This window comes from Oryctolagus cuniculus, chromosome X (assembly GCF_964237555.1).
Source record: "Oryctolagus cuniculus chromosome X, mOryCun1.1, whole genome shotgun sequence".
Taxonomy (NCBI): Eukaryota; Metazoa; Chordata; class Mammalia; order Lagomorpha; family Leporidae; genus Oryctolagus; species Oryctolagus cuniculus.
The window spans coordinates 73,922,776-73,944,871 of NC_091453.1; the positions used below are offsets into that span (position 1 = coordinate 73,922,776).

Sequence of the window (22,096 nt, forward strand, 5' to 3'; positions counted from 1 at the left end):
CAATGTAAAATGCTAGAAAAAGACTCGTATTTCCTTCCCAAAGCAGTTAATGTTCTTCCCGCCCCTGATAAAAGCCTCTACTTTTTTCTTTAAGGTTTTCTCTCCAAATTATTCCTCACCGTCATTAGCCCTGCGGGGCTGGAGAAGCTGAGAAAGAGCGTTTGGTATTTTGCACCCAGGACACTGTGGTCCGGGGGAAGTTGGAGGCACAAGAAAAAGGGGGCGTTAACAGATTCTACAGTTTCTAACTGTGTAAGGGACAAGCTCAGCCCTTTTTGGACCTAGTTCAAAAACACAGAGGGAGGTCTAGGAGAAGAAACTTTATCTGACTGATTTATTTGCCTCCACCCGCGGGTCTGGGGCTGCGTGCATGCTGGCGCTTGGAGCGCGAGGAGCCTTGGTGGTGGCCAAGGGCATTTCCACAGCACCGGCTCCTGTGCACCCCAGCGGACAAGGCGCATAAGTGGCCGGCGGCGGCCTCGCAGGTACCTTGGCTGACTATGCTTGTCTTAAAGATAAGTGGCGGGTACACCACGGGGTCGACAATGTCAGAGCACCGGCCGGCTGGGAGGGCGCCTCTATGCGCCCTGGCAAAAACCTTGCAGCTTAAGGGGGCAGCGAGGAGTGATCTAGGGGTGCGCCACGGGCAGCGCGCCGCCTCTGGGGTTCGAACTCGCGGTGTTGTGCTCCCGTGTATCCGCCCGGTGAGGACTGAAAGCTCCCAGGAAAGCTTGCGTGGGTGTGTGAGTATGTGTGCGGGAAAAGCGCAGAAGCGGGGTCTCCCATGGCCCAGCTTCTAGGACTCGCTGGGCTCTGGGGACAAATGGGTTAATTTTGCTTAGGGCTGTGCGGGCAGTTGGACCCCCAGGGGCTTCTCTGCCTTTTAGGCTTGCTCTCCTTCCCACCACAGGCCAGGGGAGTGATGGGCCAGGCAGGAAAGGTGAGCATATCCCCAAGGCTGTTGTAGTTGTCGACTCATTTACATGCAACCTGCAGAAGGAAGCCCTGGAAGGGGAAACTTGGCCAAGCTGTGACCCATGTGCAAATACTTAGTTATTCTCGAGGTTTTCTGTCATCATGGGCATCATGATCCCCATCTTCTGGTGCAAGCATACTTTGGGGCACCCCTGCAATCGTGGCTTTGCTGAAGTATTGTAAGAAATGGCTGAAAAATCTGAGAAGGGAGAACTGCAGGAGGAGGGTGTTTTAACAGACCGTTAGGAAGAGAGATGGGGTTGGCGGGGGGTGGGGAGGAGTGGGCATAAAGCTCTAACTTACAAGAAACCTAGCCAGGGTTGCCTTAAAGCATGTCATGGGTGTTTGGTCTAGTGGTTAAGACACCAACCTGGTTGGGACACCTGAATCTCATGTTAGAGTGCCCGGGTTCGAGTCCTGGCTTTGCCCTGATTCCAGCTTCCTGCTAGTGGGCACCCTAGGAGGCAGCAGGTGGTGGATGGCTCAGGTGGTTGGGTCCCTATTACTTACTACTCCAGGTTGCAGACCCGGATTGACTGGCCAGGTCCCTGTTTGGCCTGGCCCACTCCTAGGTGTTTCAGGCATTTAAGGAGTGAACCAGCAGATGGGAGACCTATGTCTCTGCTTCTCAAATAAGTGAAAACAAATAAAAATGTCAAAGACTAATCAGGCATCCCACAAACCTGAACTTCACTAGGCTAAGGTTACTGACTACTAATACTATTAAAATAACATGCACAGCAATAATTCCAGTAAGTAATGTGCTTCAATTACACTTCAGTTACACTGCATCAGACAGCAGTCAGCCTGAAAATGAGTGGCCTTGGAGTGAGAGATAAGGGAGGGGCCCTAGAGCACAAAGCTGGTGAGAAGAAAGAGGAAGAATTAGAGGTGGAAAGAGAAGGGGAACTCGGATGTGTAAAGAAAATCACTTTATATGTCCTGTGTGATTTTTTTGGAAAGATTTATTTATTTGAGAGTCAGAGTTACACAGAAAGAGGAGAGGCAGAGAGAGGGGTCGGTCTTCCATCCGATGGTTCACTCCCCAGATGGCCGCAATGGCCGGAACTGCGCCAATCAGAACCGGGGGGGGGCCAGGAGCTTCCTCTGGGTCTCCCACGCAGGTGCAGGGGCCCAAGGACTTGGGCTATCCTCTACCGCTCTCCTAGGCCATAGCAGAGAGCTGGATCGGAAGTGGAGCAGCCGGGTCTCGAAACAAGCACCCTTATGAGATGCTGGCGCTTCAGGCCAGGGTGTTAACCCATTGAGCCACATCGCCAGATGTCCTGTGTTTTTTATTCCAGGTGGCATGCTATGCAGTCTCCTAGTTACATGATAGGGTGTTATCCCCAAGTAGTACATGCTTACTATGTCCACAGCGTTGCTTTTGGATATTGTATGCGCATATTGGATGCATATTGGGCTCTGGTTTGAAGCAGTGCCAAGATATTAAAATATTGAAGATACTAAGTGAAATGGATTTAGTCATACAATTAATTAGTGAGTACGCAAGTGTACGTGATTGTTTTCCACTTTCATTCATGAAGCAGACACCCTTCCCTCAGCTGTTGCAGCCTGGAATTATACCCAGACATTCACCTCACTCATTGCAGGTCTCCAATCGCTGAGGGTTGTATGGATTCACCTGACCCTCCAGTTCACTCCCTTTGTGGTGAACAATGTGTTGACAAACACTGGTGGCCTCTGACCTGCAGACGCAAAGTGGCAGTCCATGTGGCTTTTAGTGGTACTCCCCTCTGGGATGCTAAAGGGAGGTGGTTTAGGCCTGGAGATGTAAACTGTAGACAAGTAGACGGACAGGGCTGCGCTGTGGCATAGTAGCTAGGCCTGCGCCTGCAGCACCGGCATCTCATATGGGCTCTGGCTCGAATCCTGGCTGCTCCACTTCTGATCCAGCTCCTTGCTAATGTACCTGGGAAGGCAGTGGAAGATGGTCCAAGTACTTGGCCCCCTGCACCTGTGTGGAAGATCCTGGCTCCTGGCTCCTGGCTCCCGGCTTCGGTGTGGCCCAGCCCTGGCTATCGTGGCCATTTGGGGAATGAATCAGCAGATGGAAGATCTTTCTCTTTGTAATTCTGCCTCTCAAATAAATAAATCTTAAAAAAGTAGACTGGCTGCTCCTTTCTCAATATTAGTACCATAGCATTTGATGGTGAGTGAGCCTAGATTCTTAAAATGCTGCTGATCCCCATTTTGAAGTGTCCTTGGCAACTGTTTTAAACTTCTATCTCTAGGACTCTTACCTCACTGTTGCGCCCTCAGTCTATGACCTTGGATGGTTGTTGCAGAAATGATAGTGTGACTCATGGTAGCACCAGCTGACAAAGAGGTTACAGTGAGTGCTGTGGGAGCATGAGAGTGGTGATAGCCATTATGGTGGGAGGTGATGATGACCATGGTATTGTTCCCAGCTGAGTTTGCAAGCCCGCCCTCCCTGTGGCTCAGTGCTAGCTTACGTTAGATTCTCCTACTTGCAAACGAGCACAGGGTCTTTCTCAGGACCCCTTCACCCTAATGGCTGATTTCCAAAGAGGGGACCCGAGGAAGCCTGAGTTGAGGGTGGAAAGGGGAGACTCACTAGACCAAAGATTCTCCTCTTGTGGTCAGAGGGGAAGAAGGCTTGGCCTGAGTGCATGTGTTGGTTTATTGAATCTGGGCTGAAGGAGCAGGAGCAATGATAAGAAAGCATTTGAGGAAATTAAGGAGCCAAGGCCTCTACAAATAAGTAGCATGGAGTCCCTTACAGAACCTAAAAAGTTATAGGAGATGCAACAAATGCTAGAAAATGGTGCCAACCTACTGTGTAGCTGGCTTTGTCCTGAGCCCTCTGGGAGAAACTTTTCCATTCCCTTCCTGGAGCCAAGCAAGCGAGGTGCCGGGCACAAATATGTATTGACATGGCCCTGCCTGAACCATGATGCACTTGAGAATCTGACCTTCTTCATGGGTAGCCAGCCCAGTTAGACAGCAGGTTGCAGGAAGTGGGGTGTGAGGGCATGAGCACACTAGAAGAGAATGCAGAGGTGGGCGGGAGCACTTTCGAGCTAGCAGAGGGAGGATACTCAAGAGCCCTCTACTCTGAGCTTTGTTGCAGGTTCCAAGGGTAGTGCTAGAGGAAGACCTGGGGAGAAATTGAGCTGCTCAGATATTGACTGCTCCCTCTGTAACCCCTGGGCATGCCTGCACCCTCATCACCACCACCTCTCTGCAAGGAGTTTGCCTAGAGTCACAATTAGGCCACATCACAGGGTTACACTGTTTCAAGGATCACCAGTAAATCTTGAAAGTTAGTTTTGACTGGAAACACAGGGTTAATTCACAGTCTGCTCTCCAGCTCACAATTCCATCCTAGACTTTTTTTTTTTGACAGGCAGAATTAGTGAGAGAGAGAAAGGTCTTCCTTTTTCCGTTGGTTCACCCCCCAAGTGGTCGCTGCGGCCAGCGCGCTGTGCCGATCCGAAGCCAGGAGCCAGGTACTTCCTCCTGGTCTCCCACGCGGGTGCAGGGCCCAAGCACTTGGGCCATGCTCCACTGCCCTCCCGGGCCACAGCAGAGAGCTGGACTGGAAGAGGAGTGACTGGGACAGAATCCGGTGCCACAACCGGGACTAGAACCTGGGGTGCCGGCGCCGCAGGCGGATTAGCCTAGTGAGCCGCAGCGCCAGCTCCATCCTAGACTTTTTACACACACACACACACACACACACACACACAGTGAGTTGAAGGGGCCAGGGCTGTTGTGTAGTAGGCCAAGCCTCCACTTGTGGTGCTGGCATCCCATATGGGTGCTAATTCATAACCCAGCTGCTCCTCTTCCGATCCAGCTCTCTGATTATGGCTTGGGAAGGCAGTAGAAGATGGCCCAAGTGCTCAGGACCCCTGCACCACATGGGAGACCTGGAAGGAGCTCCTGACTCCTGGCTTTGGATCAGCCCAGCTCTGGCTGTTATGGCTATTTGAGGAGTGAACCAGTGGGTGGAAGACCTCTCTCTCTGTCTCTCCCTCTCCCTCTCTGTAGTTCTGCCTGTCAAATAAATAAATAAAATCTTTTAAAAATTAGTTTAAGATGTTTGAGATATTTTACCAGTGGTGGAAATGGATATGTTTCGAGTCACCATATGGGATCCTTGGCTACAAGCCAAGAGCTTTGCTGGCATTTTGCTCTAACCAAATGAGTTGCCAGGGTACCAGCTTTAGTGTTTAAATTCAGAATGGTTATTCTGGATGGAGCCCTTTCTCATAATAACTATTTGTCAATTCTGTTATTATTTTCATAGACATAGAATATCAGGTAACAGAATTACCAAGGGATCAGTGGATATGCTTAGTGGAAGGAGGGGGTGAACAGCAGTAGTCCTGAATCGTGGGACACCATATGGAACAAATACAGAGGGAGACGAAGGAAAAGCAGAAGGGCTTTCTTAATCGTGCAGTGCTCTGTCATGGTGTCATTTTAAGGGCGAGAAGACCGGGCCCCAGAGGTGTTAAGTGAGTCTCTTTTTTTTTTTAACTTTTATTTAATGAATATAAATTTCCAAAGTACAGCTTATGGGTTACAATGTCTTGCCCCCCATAACATCCCTCCCACCCGCAACCCTCCCCTTTCCCACTCCCTCTCCCCTTCCATTCACATCAAGATTCATTTTCGATTCAAGTGAGTCTCTTTTGACCACATAGCCAACGCCAATTCTGTGGATTAGAGTCCTGGCTACTCCAATGTGCTGGCCAGCTGCACCAGTCAAAGGGAACCTGAAGGAGGGAGTGGGAATGAAAAGAGGGACAAGGGCGCAGAGAATGGAGCCAAGACAACAAGGCTGATCAAGGCTCGTTTATTCCAGAGTCTCAGCAATATTTTATACATAACCAGCTGCAGCTCAAGGCAACACAGAAGTTAACAACACATGCAAACAACTTATCGGGCTTTCTGCAACACAGTCATAACATAGTTAATTTTAGCAGAGTGTTCTTTTTTGATCATTCTCCTTCAACATGAGAGTATGTGACTTTTTTCATCCCAGGAATTCCACAAGCCAAGACTGACCTTGACTTGTCTATGACTTGTTTATGGGCTGCCTACACTCCAACTTCCAGCATGGCATCTCAGATCGAGGAAGGCTCATACTCTGAGCAGTGGGCCACAAGCATGTATTGTGGGACACTGTGGCCCCCAGGTGGGGCTGCTGCTGAGGGGAATTCCGTCCAAGGCAAAGTAGTGAGCAAGTTACAACCGATTTCCCATTTATCCACCCTTTCCACTTCAGGGGTTCTAGACGTGAACGTTGCACTTCTCTCCAAGCCTGTCTTCTCCATGCAGCCACAGTGTTTTCACAGTCCCAGCACATGAGACTCCCACAGTCACGAGCACCCAGCCCCCTGTCAGTTCTCCCAGCCAGACCCAGGCGTCTTCTCTCGGCTGGTTGCTGGGCATGCAGACACAAGCCGGCACAGCTGTTATGTATATGAGGATGCAGGGTATGGCTGGGTCTTTGGGCAGTCACTGTGGGTGGCTCCACAATCTTGGGGCTCCCAGATTCCCTGGTGAGAGTCATCGCTGTGGAATCCATGCCCACACTGAGGACTGCACAGATCCACTGTGTGGTTCTTGTGGCGGTGTGGACGAATATTGTACCCACTGGGGCTAGTGCCCAGGCATTGGTCTCCTTAGAGGAGAGGGGGTGAGCCTGAGACTACGCCAACAGAGCTGATCAAACCTCCTCTCTGATTAAAAAAAAAAAAAGAGGGATTTACCATGCCCAACTTGAGTGTCACGTTGGAAACTCCTTTCACCCTGGAGCACTGAACAGAGCTCCCTGGCCACACCCAGCACACGTCTCAGGGTATTCACTGAAAGAGAAAACACTCTATTAAGCCACAGAGGTATAGTCCAAAGAACGACAGATACCATATGTTCTCCCTGATCTGCGATAACTAATAGAACACCTAAAAAGTAATCTATAGAAATGAAATTGATACTTTTCCCAGGTGCATTAACAGGGAGCCGGTTTGGATGTGGACAGTCCAGGTCTCAAACCATTGCCCATATGGGTTCTGGCATTGCAGGTGCCATCTTAACCCTTTATGCCACAACGCTGGCCCCTAATATTCTTTTAGCTTCTTAAACCAATTTATTTCTTATCCTCCCTTCAAAATTTCATAGTCATGGTTAATGGATAGCATATTTGAGGAATTGATTGTGCAGTACATTATAGTCATCCCTGTTGGCATCTTGACTCTGATTCTGCTGCTTAAAAAGCATAGCTGTCAACACTGCCCATTCAATACAAATTGCTGTGTACTTTATAGTTCACTAGAAGCAATGAGTTTCAGCAAGGCGAGTTGCTTTTAGACATCCACGTTAAGTTAGGCAAAAGACCTGCCATTTGATTACTTCAAATATCTATATGGCAATGGCCGGAGACATTTTTGTTGTCAAAACTGGGGACAAGGTGTACTACTGACATCTAGTGGGCAGAAGCCAGGGATGCTGCTAAATAGCGCTGGATGCACAGAAAACACCCCTTCCCTAACAATGAATTTTCTAAGCTCCAAATGTCAATAATGCCAAGCTTGAAAAACTGCACCTCAAATTAGTAACCTTCAACCAAAGCAGAAGTCCCAGGAGGACAAACCTTAGTGTGTACACCAGTACTGTCCAGTAGAACTTGCTGTGGTGTCAGATACAGTAACCACCAGCCACCTGTGGCTATTGAGCCCTTGTAGGCATTGGTCTACAAGGACTCAATAACTGCTGTAACTGAGAAACTGTATGATTTCATTTCCATTAAATGCATTTAAAGTTAAATAGCCACATGTGGCTAGTGGCTACTGTATTAGACTCAATTTCAGAGGCACAGTAGTCAGGTGAAGCATAGTCCTTGGTTGGTGGCCATGGAAGGGCCTTCCTAGCTTTATGGCCTTGAATATTCCACCTAAGTCTTCTAAACCTCAGTTTCCTTATCTTACAAGCAGGAAGCAATAAGAGGACCTACCTTTCTGGATTGTGAGTATCATATGAAATAATATGTGAGCAATGAAGCATCTTGCATGGTGTCCAGCACAGTAAGCACTGGAGGATATCAGCAGTTATTACAAGAGATTTTATGATTAGTATAGTAATTACCATCATGTAATTATCATCATGTAAATGAGTTTTTCCAGGGCTTAAAACACAACCTCCTTACCTTTCTCTGAAGGGAGGAGAGAACTTCCACTTTGATTATGACCTTGTCTAAATAAGATTGGAGTCGGCGAACTCAAAAGGCTTCCATAGCCTTGGCAACTCATGAAAAGAGCCTAGGGTGATTACTGACACCATAAACAAGAGTGTCAATTTGTTAAGTCAACAACAGGAGTCACTGTGCACTTACTCCTCGTGTAGGATCTCTGTCCTTAATGTGTTGTACAATGTGAATTAATGCTATAGCTAGTACTCAAACAGTACTTTACACTTTGTGTTTCTGTGTGGGTGCAGTCTGTTGAAATCTTTACTTAGTATATACTAAATTGATCTTCTGTATATAAAGGTAATTGAAAATGAATCTTGATGTGAATGGAATGGGAGAGGGAGCGGGAGATGGGAGGGAAGTTATGGGGGGAAGCCATTGTAATCCATAAACTGTACTTTGGAAATTTATATCTATTAAATAAAAGTTAAAAAAAAACACAACCTCCCATGGCACGTCATTTAAATACCACTTCTAGGGGCTGGTGCTTTGGTGAAGCCTCCACCTGTGGTGCCTGCATCCCTTGTGGGCACCAGTTCGAATTGCGGCTGCTCCACTTCTGATCCAGCTCCCTACTAATGCACCCGGGGTAGCAGTGGAGGATGGCCCAAGTGCTTGGGCCCCCGCACCCACATGGGAGACCTGGAAGAAGCTCCTGGCTCCTGGCTTCAGCCTGGCCAAGCCCTGGCCATTGCACCCATTTGGGGAGTGAACCAGATGATGGAAGAACTCCCCCCACCCCACCCCTGGTAACTCTGCCTTTCAAATAAATAAAATAAATCTTTAAAAATAAGTAAATAAAGGCCACTTCCAAGCCAGACCCCAAAATCTCAACTCTCACAGTATTACTATAGGCATGTCCCTGTGCTTCTTTAGATCTCAGTTCTGTCATCTGTAAAGTGGGAATAATACAAATAACACGAATGTCATTTCCCTGGCTCTCAATGTCGCAGAGCTGTTGAGGTGTGGAAGGGCTTTGAAGAACAGAAAGCGCATACACAGCACAAAGTATCTTAAAGGCTGTGCTGTAGGCTGGCATGTAACAGTGCCTTCATCCAGATTTGGTGTAAAAGTTTTTCGTGGAGAGCCGGCGCCGTGGCTCAATAGGCTAATCCTCCGCCTTGCGGCGCCGGCACACCGGGTTCTAGTCCCAGTCAGGGCGCCGGATTCTGTCCCGGTTGCACCTCTTCCAGGCCAGCTCTCTGCTATGGCCAGGGGTGCAGTGGAGGATGGCCCAGGTGCTTGGGCCCTGCACCCCATGGGAGACCAGGAAAAGCACCTGGATCCTGGCTCCTGCCATCGGATCAGCGCGGTGCGCCGGCTGCAGCGGCGGCCATTGGAGGGTGAACCAACGGCAAAAAGGAAGACCTTTCTCTCTGTCTCTCTCTCACACTGTCCACTCTGCCTGTCAAAAAAAAAAAAAAAAAAGTTTTTCGTGGAGCGGCCGGCGCCATGGCGCAGTAGGTTAAACCTCTACATGTGATGCTGGCATTCCGTATGGGCGCCAGTTCTAGTCCCGGCTGCTCCTCTTCCAATCCAGCTCTCTGCTGTGGCCTGGGAAAGCAGTTAGAAGGTGGCTCAAGTGCCTGGGACCTGCACCCATATGGGAGACCTAGAAGAAGCTTCTGGCTTTGGATTGGTATAGCTCCAGCCATTGCAGCCATTTGGGGAGTGAACCAATGGAAGGAAGACCTTTCTCTCTGTCTCTACCTCTCTCTGTAACTCTATCTCTCAAATGAAATAAATAAAATCTTAAAGAAAAAGTCTTTCCTGGAAGGAATTGTCTTCAATCCACAATGAGAGTGTCTGAGTTGGGAAAGCTGTACTGGAGAGCAGCAGGAAGCTGGGAGCTCCTCACGAGGTTGGGTTTTGTTCTGTTGGCCGCCTGACCAGAGCGTGGTAAGGCGAGCCCAGGCAGCACTTTAAAGGGTGCATTGAAGCTTGGCATTTGGGGTTGGTAGTGTAAGACCAGCCTGTATCCCAAGATTGAAGTGAAGGAGCAAGGCATCTATCTCAAGGTGAGAGAAGAGGACCCCACAACAGCTTGCGGTGTGCTGTCATAGTGCCCGAGAGCTCAGCTACCCCAGCCTAGAGTGTCTAGAGGTGAGAGACACACAAATACACTACAATATTTTGGCGCGATATAGTAGGAAGAACACGGGGTTTTGGAGTCAGGCATGGTTTTGAATTCTTTCCATGCTACTTGATGGCTATGCGGCCATGGGTGAATGCCTTAGCTTTTCAGAGCCTCAGTTTTCTCATCTGTAAAATGGAGATGATTCCTACCTTCTTGGGTTGTCATAAGGATTAAATCAGGAAATGGCAGCCACACGTAGGTTGCCCTCGGTAAGTGAGGAGTCTCCTTGCTGTGCCATGACCATGTCATAAAGACTAGTCTGAACAGTTCCCCCAAAGAAGTCACCCACTCTGTGTGCTCAGAGGGAGGCTTTCTGGGACAGTGGGTTTTCCGGGTGTCTGGAATTTAAATGCAAGCCATGTCAGTGAGTGAGCCAATGACACAGGGTGGATCCAGTTGACTTTGCCATGGGCCCCAGCCCTCAGTGCAGACAACCATTTTATCGATGTGCTGGTCAGCAGGGGGCTGCTGCAGAGGGTATGGGTAACTGCAAGGAGTCTCACTTCCCTGCTCTGGGGAAACTGATACAGAGCAGGGGGCACAGTTCATTAACACCATGGAAGGGGGAATAATAATAATGAAGACAGATGACATGTATCAAGTGCTTATTTTGTGTTACATCTCATACCAAGAGCTTTATAGGAGTCAGTTCACCAAACTGAGAGCAAGGCCTATTTCTTTTTTGAGTACTGCTCTGAGTATTTCTTAGCACACAATCAGTACTCATTAAATGTCGCTCCCCCTCTTCACGGAGGAACGACACAAGACCCTGCGCTGTTCTTTTGTCTGCTCGGCCCTCCCCGGGTTTGCTGCTGGTTCTTCCCGGGTTGGCTACCGTCCCTCCACCTCCGTGGAGGGGCAGGCCCCACCCCGGGCGGGCCCCCCCCCGCCATTTTCCCCACTTCCGCGGGGGAGTGGCACACCGCCGGCCGGCTCTCTCGGAGGCTGCTCAGATGTTATTTGGATGTTCCCCTTAGATGTTCCTGGTGCATGGTGTCTCTCTCCTCCTTTATAGTCTTCTTCCACCAATCCCAACTCTGCTACCCACACGCCGAGTACGTTGCTCTCCTCCAATCAGGAGCAGGATCAGCTCTTGCAGGTTACTGGTCAAACTGGAGGCAGCTGTGTAAAAGTTGTTTACTCCTCTCCCAGCGCCATATTGTGGGAGAGCAGATGCATAGAATAAGTCTTAATTCCAGTAACTTAGTCTAGTCCGAGTTGCTCCCCACAATTAAACAGTTATTAAATGAGTGAGTCCTCACACGTAGCCTAGAGTAAAAGTACTACACTTAGCTTCACTTAACAGACAAGAAAAATTAGGTTTGAACAGTTTTGGGTCTTGGCCAAAGTCACACAACTAGTGATCAACAAGAGTCAGGATTCTAATCTAGATTTGCCCAACTCCATAGCCCAAATCTTTTGTAGCCAGGTTATGTTTCTGCCCCAGGAGACCAACTTGCCAGATTTCTCTGTGACAAAGGCACATTGACTCAGAAGCTACTGGAGGCCGGCGCCGCGGCTCACTAGGCTAATCCTCCGCCTTGCAGTGCCGGCACACCGGGTTCTAGTCCCGGTCGGGGCGCCGGATTCTGTCCCGGTTGTCCCTCTTCCAGGCCAGCTCTCTGCTGTGGCCAGGGAGTGCAGTGGAGGATGGCCCAAGTACTTGGGCCCTGCACCCCATGGGAGACCAGAATAAGTACCTGGCTCCTGCCATCGGATCAGCGCGGTGCGCCGGCCGCAGCATGCCGGCCGCGGCGGCCATTGGAGGGTGAACCAACGGCAAAGGAAGACCTTTCTCTCTGTTTCTCTCTCTCACTGTCCACTCTGCCTGTCAAAAAAATAAAAAAAAAGAAAGTACTGGATCAGAGAATCAGGAACACTGAAAAAAGACATGATGTTATGACACCCGTACCTCCATAATCCCACCTACTTCCTCATCTCCCGAATTCTGTCTCCATACATGTCCTATTATGTTCATTTTATACATCAGCAAACTGAGACATGACAAGATTATATGACCTACCCAAGGTCACCCAGCTTGTCAGGATTTGTGTTAGTTTGAGGTTGTGGTCTCATAAAACTCGGAGCCTTATAATGCCAGGAATAGTTTCATCTAATGGGGCTAAGGCTCAATGGTAAAGACAATTAACAAAGGGCTTATTGATTGCTAAAGAAACTTATGAGAATTTTTTAAAAGTAGCACAAGATATTTTGCTCATCTAACTGGGACATTTCAAACTGTATTCTTTTTTTCCAAACATGTAACAAACAATAGAGTTCATTTATTTGCTATCACATATAAGGGATACGTTCAAAATGGGAAAGAGAAGAGATACAAACATGGAGGGCCTCAGTATAGATAAGAAAAGAATAACAACACAACAGGCATTGTCTTTCAGGAAAAATATTGCCACTAAAGATTGATGAAGTTATGTTGCATTTTTATATCTGAGTTCTGGTCCGGTAGAGTTTATGGGTCAAGGGGATCATGTCACTTCTCCTTCCCTTTCTCTTTCTAGAAGCCCAATTGTCCTGGGGGTAAAGAGGGGAACATCATCAAACGGAGACTCTTCTGAGACCTATGGGTGTTGGGGAAAGGAACGTGTCCTGGGAATCAGGCATGTCTGCCCAGCCACATTTTGAGCGGAGCTCAAAGTCTACTCTCCTGAGTTTGCCACAAAGCACATGAGCGAGTTCTCTGCAGCGGGGGTCTCCACAAGAAACCTAATGGCCATCCCCTATATTTGAAGGATTCTGCTTTACTTTCTTTGATTTTGATTTTGATTTATTTGAAAGGCAGAGCCAGAACGAGAGCACGCACGAGGGAGATTCCTTCCATTTGTGTTGCTGGTTCACTCCCCAAATGTCCACTACAGCTAGGGCTGTGCCAGGCTGAAGCCAGGAGCCAGGACTCCATGCAGTTCTTCCACGTGGGTGGCAGGGGCTCGAGCACTTGGACCATCACCTGCTACCTCCCAGGATGCGTTAGCGGGAAGCTAGATTGAAAGCAGAGGCAGGACTGCAGCTCAGGCACTCTGATGTGGGATGTAGGTGTCCCAGGCAGCAGCTAAACCACTGTACCACAATGCCTGCCCTATCATTTTACTTTCTTTTGTCCCTGTGGCTCCAGAATACCAAACCTTGGTGACCCCCAAACTTCATTTCATACAGAAACAGCTATGTCCGCTTATTCAGAGTTGGAGGAAAGAGGAAATTGGGAGGAGGTGGGTAGTTCTCTGATAGGGATGAACTGATTTAGAAAAGTTCTGTTAGGAGACCAGTGCTGTAGCATAGTGGGTAAAGCCATTGCCTGCAGTGCCGACATCCTATATGGGTGCCAGTTTGAATCCCAGCTGCTCCACTTCTGATCCAGCTCTCTGCTGTGGCCTGGGAAAGCAGTAGAAGATGGCCCAAGTCCTTGGGCCCCTGCACCCGCATGGGAGACCCGGAAGAAGCTCCTGGCTCCTGGATTCTGCCTGGCCCACCTCTGGCTATTGTGGCCATTTGGGTAGTGAACCAGTGGATGGAAGACATCTCTCATTCTCTCTCTCTCTGCCTCTGCCTCTCTGTAACTCTGACTTTGAAATAAATAAATACATCTTTTAAAAAAAGTCCTTCTTTTTTTAAATCTGTTTAGAAGCAGAGTAGGGGGATTGTATGTCAAATCTAGAATCCTATGGATTTTTTTTCAAATGAAAAGAATACTGTAGGTTTTCCAAATATGAAAGTAGGAGAACGATCTGAAAAATACTGACAGGCTTCTATAGGCCTACAGTGAGCCTCTACAAAATCCTGGCTCTCTAGGGTCAACTGGGAGCTTTGAGAAAGAGTCCCAGTGACTCCTAGAATCCTAGAATGCTAGGGCTAAAAATGAACCCTGGAGTCCACGTCTAGCCACCCTCTAGTTCTTAGACGAGGAAACTGAGACCCAGAGAAAGGACTTGACATGGCTGAGGCTTCCCAGCTGATTCATTGCAGTGCTGGGCTTTGTACTCTCCAAAACTTGCCATAGGCCTCACTGGAGACTCAAGTTTAAAGATTTTTTTAAAGATTTATTTCATTTATTAGAAAAGCAGAGTGACAGAGAGAGGAGAGACAGGCAGAAAGACCTTACATACACTGGTTTATTCCGCAAATGGCTACAAGGGCCAGAGCTGAGCCAGGCAGAAGCCAGGAGCCTAGAACTCCATCTGGGTCTCCCAAGTGGGTGGCAGGGGCTCAAGCACTTGAGTCATCTTCTGCTGCTTTCCCAGGCGCATTAGCAAGGAACTGGGTTGGAAGCAGAGTAGCTGAGACTAGAACCAGGCTCCAGTATGCAATGCCTACATTATACCCCAACACTGGCCACTTACAGATGTTTATTAGGAAAGTTCAGGGAGGTTCCGGAACAGCAGGTTTCTGGGTCCTTCCCTTACTGAAGAATGAAAATCTTCAGGGGATAAAAGCCACGGACTCAGTGATTAAAGCCACAGGCTCATGATTGTTATGCATGCCATTGACTTCCAGCCTTCCTGGTGGAACCCTTTCCTCACACCCATTGTCCTTACCTGGAATAAGGGTTGTCCAGACCCTGCTATTCATCATCCTTCTACCAACCACTGTGCTGCGTTTCATGCATTGTTGACTTGTTCTTCTTCGCTTGCTGGCTGTGTGCTTCCCTCTCACTCTCCAGTGCACAACAGAGCAGATTAGCTGGGATGGGGGTGGGGCAAACACCTCTACTGTTATTAAAATAACCTACCAGGAGGTCTGCCTCTTCTATCAGCCCTTCTAGGATTATTCCAGTCTGCACTGACAGGTCCCTTTTAGTCCCTCTGTTGCTTTAAATGGAGCAACGAACAAAAGCACTCTCTAGGCCCTCCTGTGGCTAGAATGCCTGGAATTCCTGGATCTGCCATCTGTTGTTCCCCTTTACTCTCCCCTTCCCTTCTTCCATCTCCTTTACAGCCAAATCTCAGCATCCCAGCTGTGCTTTGCTGCTTTCCTGTCCAACTTGACTGTGCGACAGTACTTTGGACACATGTCTTCAGTTAACCCTGGCCCTTGATTTCATTCCTGCCCTCTGGCCCCTATACCACATACACAAAGTGACTTACACAAGCTATCTGTTCCATAGTTCTTTGGACCTTCATACCCCTCCTAAATATCATTAGCATCCTAACCCTGAGAACATTTGTCCTAAGTGAACACACGATCATTTTGTCTTCCCTCTTCGTTTTACAAATGTGGGAGCTGTGACCCCAAGAGGGGCTATAATTGGGCAAAGGCTGCAAGGCTACTTCGTTGGTAGGGCAGAGTGGGATCCAGGCCGTCAGATTGCTAATGCAGTAGGATCTTCAAATGTTTCATGGGTCTCTTGTTCCTTTGTCATCAGGGAGTAGGTCATTTTATATAACACTGTTGAAATCAGAGAAGACCCCCTAAAATTTACCCTGAAATGTGGCCCCTTAAAGTTCCCTAGAAATGCTATCCGGGGTGCCACATGCGCTACCGGAATTTGGGGTGCCTTACGATTTCACCACGGGCTTATTACTAAATCCCGATATTAATAAGCCCGAGAGGGTTCTTGCCTAATATTTAGAGAAGAATTCTAAATACCAGCACAGATAAACGAGGCAGCATGGTACGTTTTAAGCTTTTGTTTAGTGAGAAAGATGCATAGGAGAGTGAGAGCTTTATTTAAGAGAGGGAGGTAATTAGGGGTTCATACCAAGCACCAGGAACCAGCCACGTGGAAGAGCATCTAGGCCAGGAAGCTTAGAGCACATGGCCCGAAGGCCATGCGCCCTGCAGGCACAGGGTTACAGCAAGCCCCTTCCTAGCAAGAGGCCAGGGAAGAAAAGCCTCCCAGGCCACGCTGTAGCCTGGCTTTTAACCCACTTCCATAGGGGAGTGGTTAATTAACCAGATTGGCTGGTGAGCACCCAGGTGTGGCCAGGTAGGGGAATGAGGCCACACACAGGGGCGTGGCAAAGGCATCAGGTAGGGGCATGAGGTCACACAGGGGCGTGGTCTTCCAGTTCACAAATCTGATCAATTTTAACCTGTATGCCTGCCTACTTCACTGTGGGCTCCTGGTTTGAACTTGCCAGGGACTTGTCATGTGACCCTGGCCAGTTACTTAGCCTTTTAGTTTGCTTATCTAGAAAGTGGAGGATGAGTGAGAATAAATAGTACCTACCTCATAGGATTGCTCTGAGGATTAAATATGGTGATGTGCTCATATGCAAAACACTTCAAACAGCATGTGCACATTCTCAGTGCCTGATAAATGTTAGCTATTTCTTTCTTTCTTTTTTTTTTTTTTATTATTGCCTGCACAGCACCGGAAATAGGTCTGAACACATAGTAGGTTTGCATACAAACTTTGGAGGTACCCAGGAGAGAGGCCCTGAAAAAGAATGTTCTGACTTCATTGTCTGGTTCAAGTGAAATGATTCCAATGGTGGATTTTTTTCTTTTTGACAGGCAGAGTTAGTGAGAGAGAGAGAGAGACAGAGAGAAAGGTCTTCCTTTCCGTTGGTTCAGCCCCCAAATGGCCGCTACCACGCCGAGCTGAAGCCAGGAGCCAGGTGCCTTCTCTGGTCTCCCATGCGGGTGCAGGGCCCAAGCACTTGGGCCATCCTCCTCTGCTCTCCTGGGCCACAGCAGAGAGCTGGACTGGATGAGGAGCAACCAGGACAGAATCCGGCGCCCCGACCGGGACTAGAACCCGGGGTGCCAGCGCTGCAGGCGGAGGATTAGCCTAGTGAGCTGCGGCACCAGCCCCCAGTGGTGGATATTTTAGACCAGGTAGAAAGGGTGATACCATCCATGGCTAGGGTAAAGGAGAAGTTGGGGCCAGACAGCCTTTGGATAACTCTTCCCACAACTTCAGAGGAGGCTGCCTTTTTGTCCACTGCAGAGCCATCCATGGGGTTAAGGGCTAAGACCCAAAGGCTCCCACTCTCTCTTCACTGAGAATGTCAGGGCTCTCAGATTCTTAGAGGCATTTTTATTTTTGTGGAGGTGTATCCTTTGGGACAGCAGCACCCTTCACCCCTCCTTATGCCCGTGCCCTTCCTGTTGCGGTGAAGTTCCCTGGGGAGGCTGCCCTCTGTTTCACCCCAGAACCCTGAGAACAAAGGCTACTTATCACAACCATGGGGTGATGCTGACATTGCTTCCCCCAAACCCCATCCTGCCGGTCTTCAGATGAAACCAAAAAGTTACAAGTTACATCACAAAGGGCATGGATTGTTAAGCCTGGAATGGGGGCACATCCCTAAAGTCTAGTTTCTCTTCCTGCTTTATCTCCCCTGCCTCCACTGACCTGGGAGTGACTACTGGTGTCTCCTTTCCATAGCGCCTTTGGAATTTCAAGGGCAGGAAATATCTGTGTCAAATCCCATAAAATCCGATGAGCTATGTAAAATTCACACCCTGCACCAGCACCCCCACCACTACCATTTTATTCTACTTATGTTTTTAATCGCCCCCTCCCCCACGGAGATTTTCATTCCCCTCTTTCAACTGATGTATTATTGACTTCTGGGAGTAGTAATAACAGCCACTGTGACAAATAAAGACTAAAACGAAGAGCCTCTGACCCCATCTGCTTGGGGTGGTCTGGAGAACTGGCAGAGTTTGGGGACCCGCTTCCTAGACCCAACATACACTTAAAGCTGTGGAATGTGCCCTGAAGAGGCTCCTCCATTCTGGCTGTTCTTGTGACTCTCAGTGTTCTCATTGCTCTTCTTCCCCACCCCCAAGCTGGTACCGACCACTTCAGCCTGACCAATAAAAGGTATTGGGGCCGGCGCTGTGGTGTAATGGGTAAAGCTGCCGCCTGCAGTGCCGGCATCCCATATGGGCGCCGGTTCGAGTCCTGGTTGCTCCACTTCCGATGCAGCTCTCTGCTGTGGCCTGGGAATGCAGTAGAAGATGGCCCAAGTCCTTGGGCCCCTGCACCCGCGTGGGACACCTGGAAGAAGCTCCTGGCTCCTGGCTTCTGATCAGTGCAGCTATCACCATTGTGGCCAATTGGGGAGTGAACCATAGGATGGAACACCTCTCTCTCTCTCTCTCTCTCTCTCTCTCTCTCTCTGTCTCTCTCTTTGCCTCTCCTTCTCTCTCTGTAACTCTGACTTTCAAATAAATAAATAAATCTTAAAAAAAAAAGGTCCCCATGCTACAGACCTAATCCCTGGAAGTTAGGATCCCTCCAAACAGTATCTGGCAGGATTCTATTCACTGTTAATATGATCCATAAATCTGCAAAGATATTAGGGTGGACAATGACCTTTTTTCAGGTCCTGTAATGGGCCAGTGCAGGAGATTCTTCAGGGTGCAAGTGCGTAGGCCTTGCATACTTACCAGGTTTTGCCAAGTGCAGAGGGAGAAGCGGCTAGTTGTCAACTCATGGGCTGCGAAATCAGCCAGAACTGGGTTTGAGTGCTAACTCTTCTACAATGTGCATCACCTTGCACAGATTACCTAATTTCAACCAGACTCAGTTTTCTCATCTGGGACATGGAGGTGAAAATAATCCAAGCAAAATAAAAAATGCCTACTTCCTAGGGTTCTTGTGAAGACTCAGTGAGATAATGTGTATAACATCATTTTCCACACGCTGCCTGGCACAGAGTGAGGACTCAGCCATTTCATTCACTGGATTGATTGTGTAAGTATTAGTTGCCCCTGACTGTGCAAGAACAGAGCTTTTAGTCACAGGCTGTGTGGATGGGGAGACTGGACTCCCTGTCAGCTAGACTGTAGGCCACTAGAGAGAGGGCAGAAAGAACCTTCTAGGCCAAGTTCTTTGCATTTCCCCCAACTTCCAGGATCTAAAATGTTTGTTGGGGGTAGCAAGAGATGGGTTTTAGGCCTCTACTGAGTTATCTGGGGGTGTAATGGGGAGGACAGGAAGGCAGAGCTGCAGGGGAAGCTAACCTTTTAAACCAAATTGCTAGAGCAAGCAAGGGTAGCACGAAGCAAAAAGAGAGGAGGAGGAGGAGGGAGTGGAGGAGACCTAGGAGAAGCTGCAGCCAGTGTGTCTGTTACAGCTGCATCTTTGTTTTGTGCTTTGTATTTAGTTTGCTTCCATAGAAATGCCTCTTATTCAATACCTGTTTGCTTGTATCTTCATAGAGGCCTAACTTTAATGGAAACCCACCAGTCATACCACCACCTGAAAAAGCTCGCAACTGTTTTAACAAACTGAGCGGACCTAGTCTCAGGACTGAGACCATTCCCTAAGCTATGGAACACTGTACTCAAATTTGTTCTTTCCTGTTTGTACCAGTGTTGGTTCCCACCACCCCTCCAACTTGATCAGTCTCTTAGCTTGCAACGTGTGGCCCCAATGTCTCCATAGTTGCCAATTCAACTTTAAGACGGGGAAACGTGCTGAAAATCAAGTTTCAAAGGAGGGAACCATGGGAGGTCAGAATATGCCTTCCCCAAACATGAAGGGTTGTTGATCTGAAGATAATTATGAATCAGCCGGTGCAGGGGTATTCTCTGACCCCCCTCTAGTTCCCTAAAAGCAGGACATAAATTTGCAGAAAGTATCCTACCTCTGACTCCCACCCGGAGAACAATTGCTAACTGCTGTCCATTGAGACTCTCAAAGTCCTTTTCCTTTGTCATCACTTCTTTGAAACGTTATTATTTTTTGTTGGAGTACTACATAAACCAGAGTTCTAAGCCACTGTTTGAGTTACTTTTCATTGAGATTTCTCCCATGTGATGTGTACTGCACAGGCAAATATACTGGCTTGTTTTTCTCTTGTTAATTTTTCTTTTGCACAGGAGCATGTCCCAACTACAGACTGATGAGGGTTGAGGACAAATTGCATTTGCTCCCTGATGGAGTGGATCTTTCCTCTTGTTCTCCTCTCCTAACTGTGGATGTATTATCTACAGAGAAATTTTGAGCAATCATCCAGCTAAGACAACTTATTTTTCTGAGGCTGTGTCTAGTCTTTAGGACAAGGATCTGCTCCCTGGATGACAATCAGGCTACTCAGAGGTATTCCTGCAACAGGCTTCCCTGTGGCAGGAAGTGGAGAGGGTAGTCAGCCATTGTTCTTCAGCTTGAGTGGCAAATACTGGAGAGCAGGGATCTGAGGCAGGAGTCCCCTCAGCATGTTCGGGCATCCACTTAATAGTCCAGGTGGTCAGATGCCCACAGGTGAGGGTTTGGAATGTACAGAAGTGATCCTCTCTCACTGATGTATCTAATACTACTGTCGCCCATGGGCATTTGGAGGATTGGCTTTGTTGCTTCAGATGTCATTTCAAATAATGCATCACCAACATCATGAAGCAGTTTCGGCTTTGGACAGGCATGCATCCAGGGCTCTCAGAGTCACGATAAATGGCCATCAGGATGGTTTCTCCTCTATCCAGGTTCCCATGGGAGTGCACATATCTGCTCATGGGAGCATAAGCCCACCCACTCCTAAGGGGAGGGTGTTTATAGGGCGTGCATACTAAGAGGTACAAGTTTGGGGGACCGTCTTAGAATTTTATCTATAACAGACTCAATGAAAATCATTGCATCCTAGTAGATTGGTTTAAAAAAAAAAAAAACATGAGGCCAGCTGCTTCCCATTAGCATTCCCCATTCTGGTAAGGCAGCAAAACTGTCAAGCAAAATTCTCTGAATCCTTGAACCACAGACTGTGGTTTAAAAAATTTCAGCAACCTAGGAATACAGGCCATTTTCGCTTGTTCTTTCTCTTTTCCCTCCAGGGCCTTTGTTCAGCCCTCAAGTAAGACAATCTGAAAAGGAAAAGGCAGCTCTGGGGTCTCAAATCTGGGGTGGCCTAGAAAAGCAAGCAAGCATTTTCGCTCGCTAATGAAACTTTATCTGTGTGATGGGCCACACTCCCTGCTGACCATTATTACATGGTGCTGTGTTCCTTGGAGGTGATTGTGAAGGCCTCTCATCATTTACTGGATAAAAGCTTCTCTTTCTTCTCCCTTGACTTGGCTCACCAGCTTCTTCATGGGACTTCACGCAGAGGGCTCCTTCACTGAATGTGTGTCTCAAATTGTCCTCGTAGTTGAAAAGCGGGGACCATTTTCCCTGTTGGCTTCTTTCTTTTCTTGACATTTTATTTTGGAATAGTTTTAAATTCACACAACAAAAATTGTGAGGTAGTAATACAAAGAGTTTCCATTTATCCCTAACCCTATTTGCCCTATTAACATCTCATATTAGTATCTTTGTCACAATGAACTGTGGTGGAATGAGAAGGCCATGCCAAGGTGGCCACTGGCAAGCGAGCGTCAGTTACTGAGGAATGGCTTTGAATCCCACCTGGCAACGGAGCCTGCCTGGCAACAGGCTGTGATTGGATGGCTTTGGAAACTGCCTGGCAACAGACTGTGATTGGATGGATTTGAAACTGCCTGGCAACAGGCTGTGATTGGATGGATTTGAAACTGCCTGGCAACAGGCTGTGATTGGATGGCTTTGGAAACTGCCTGGCAACAGGCTGTGATTGGTTGGGGCATAGACCGCCCCTTGACCAGATTGGCTGGTCTTGGCTATATAAGATGTAGTTTCAACTGAAATAAACGAGTCTGCGGGCTGCTGGCCTCAAGCCCGCTTTCACCCGATTCCCGGGGTCTGTGTGGTGACCCCGCACCTCTTGCCCCCACCATGCAACTCCTCTCAGAAACGAATCCACTGCAACATTGTTGAGAAATCAACAGCAACATTGAACCACATTTAGGTTTTCCTAATTGTT

General features: G+C 48.3%; 1 protein-coding gene across 1 annotated transcript in view; it reads left to right on the plus strand.

Annotated features, from left to right (window-relative positions):
* Nucleotides 1-329: 329 nt before the first annotated feature.
* Nucleotides 330-22,096, plus strand: part of KIAA1210 (KIAA1210 ortholog) — a 74,363-nt gene continuing 52,596 nt past the window's right edge. The window contains exon 1 of the mRNA XM_008272926.4: nt 330-485. The gene's annotated coding sequence lies outside the window, so the exon portion shown is untranslated. The remainder of the gene's footprint in view (nt 486-22,096) is intronic.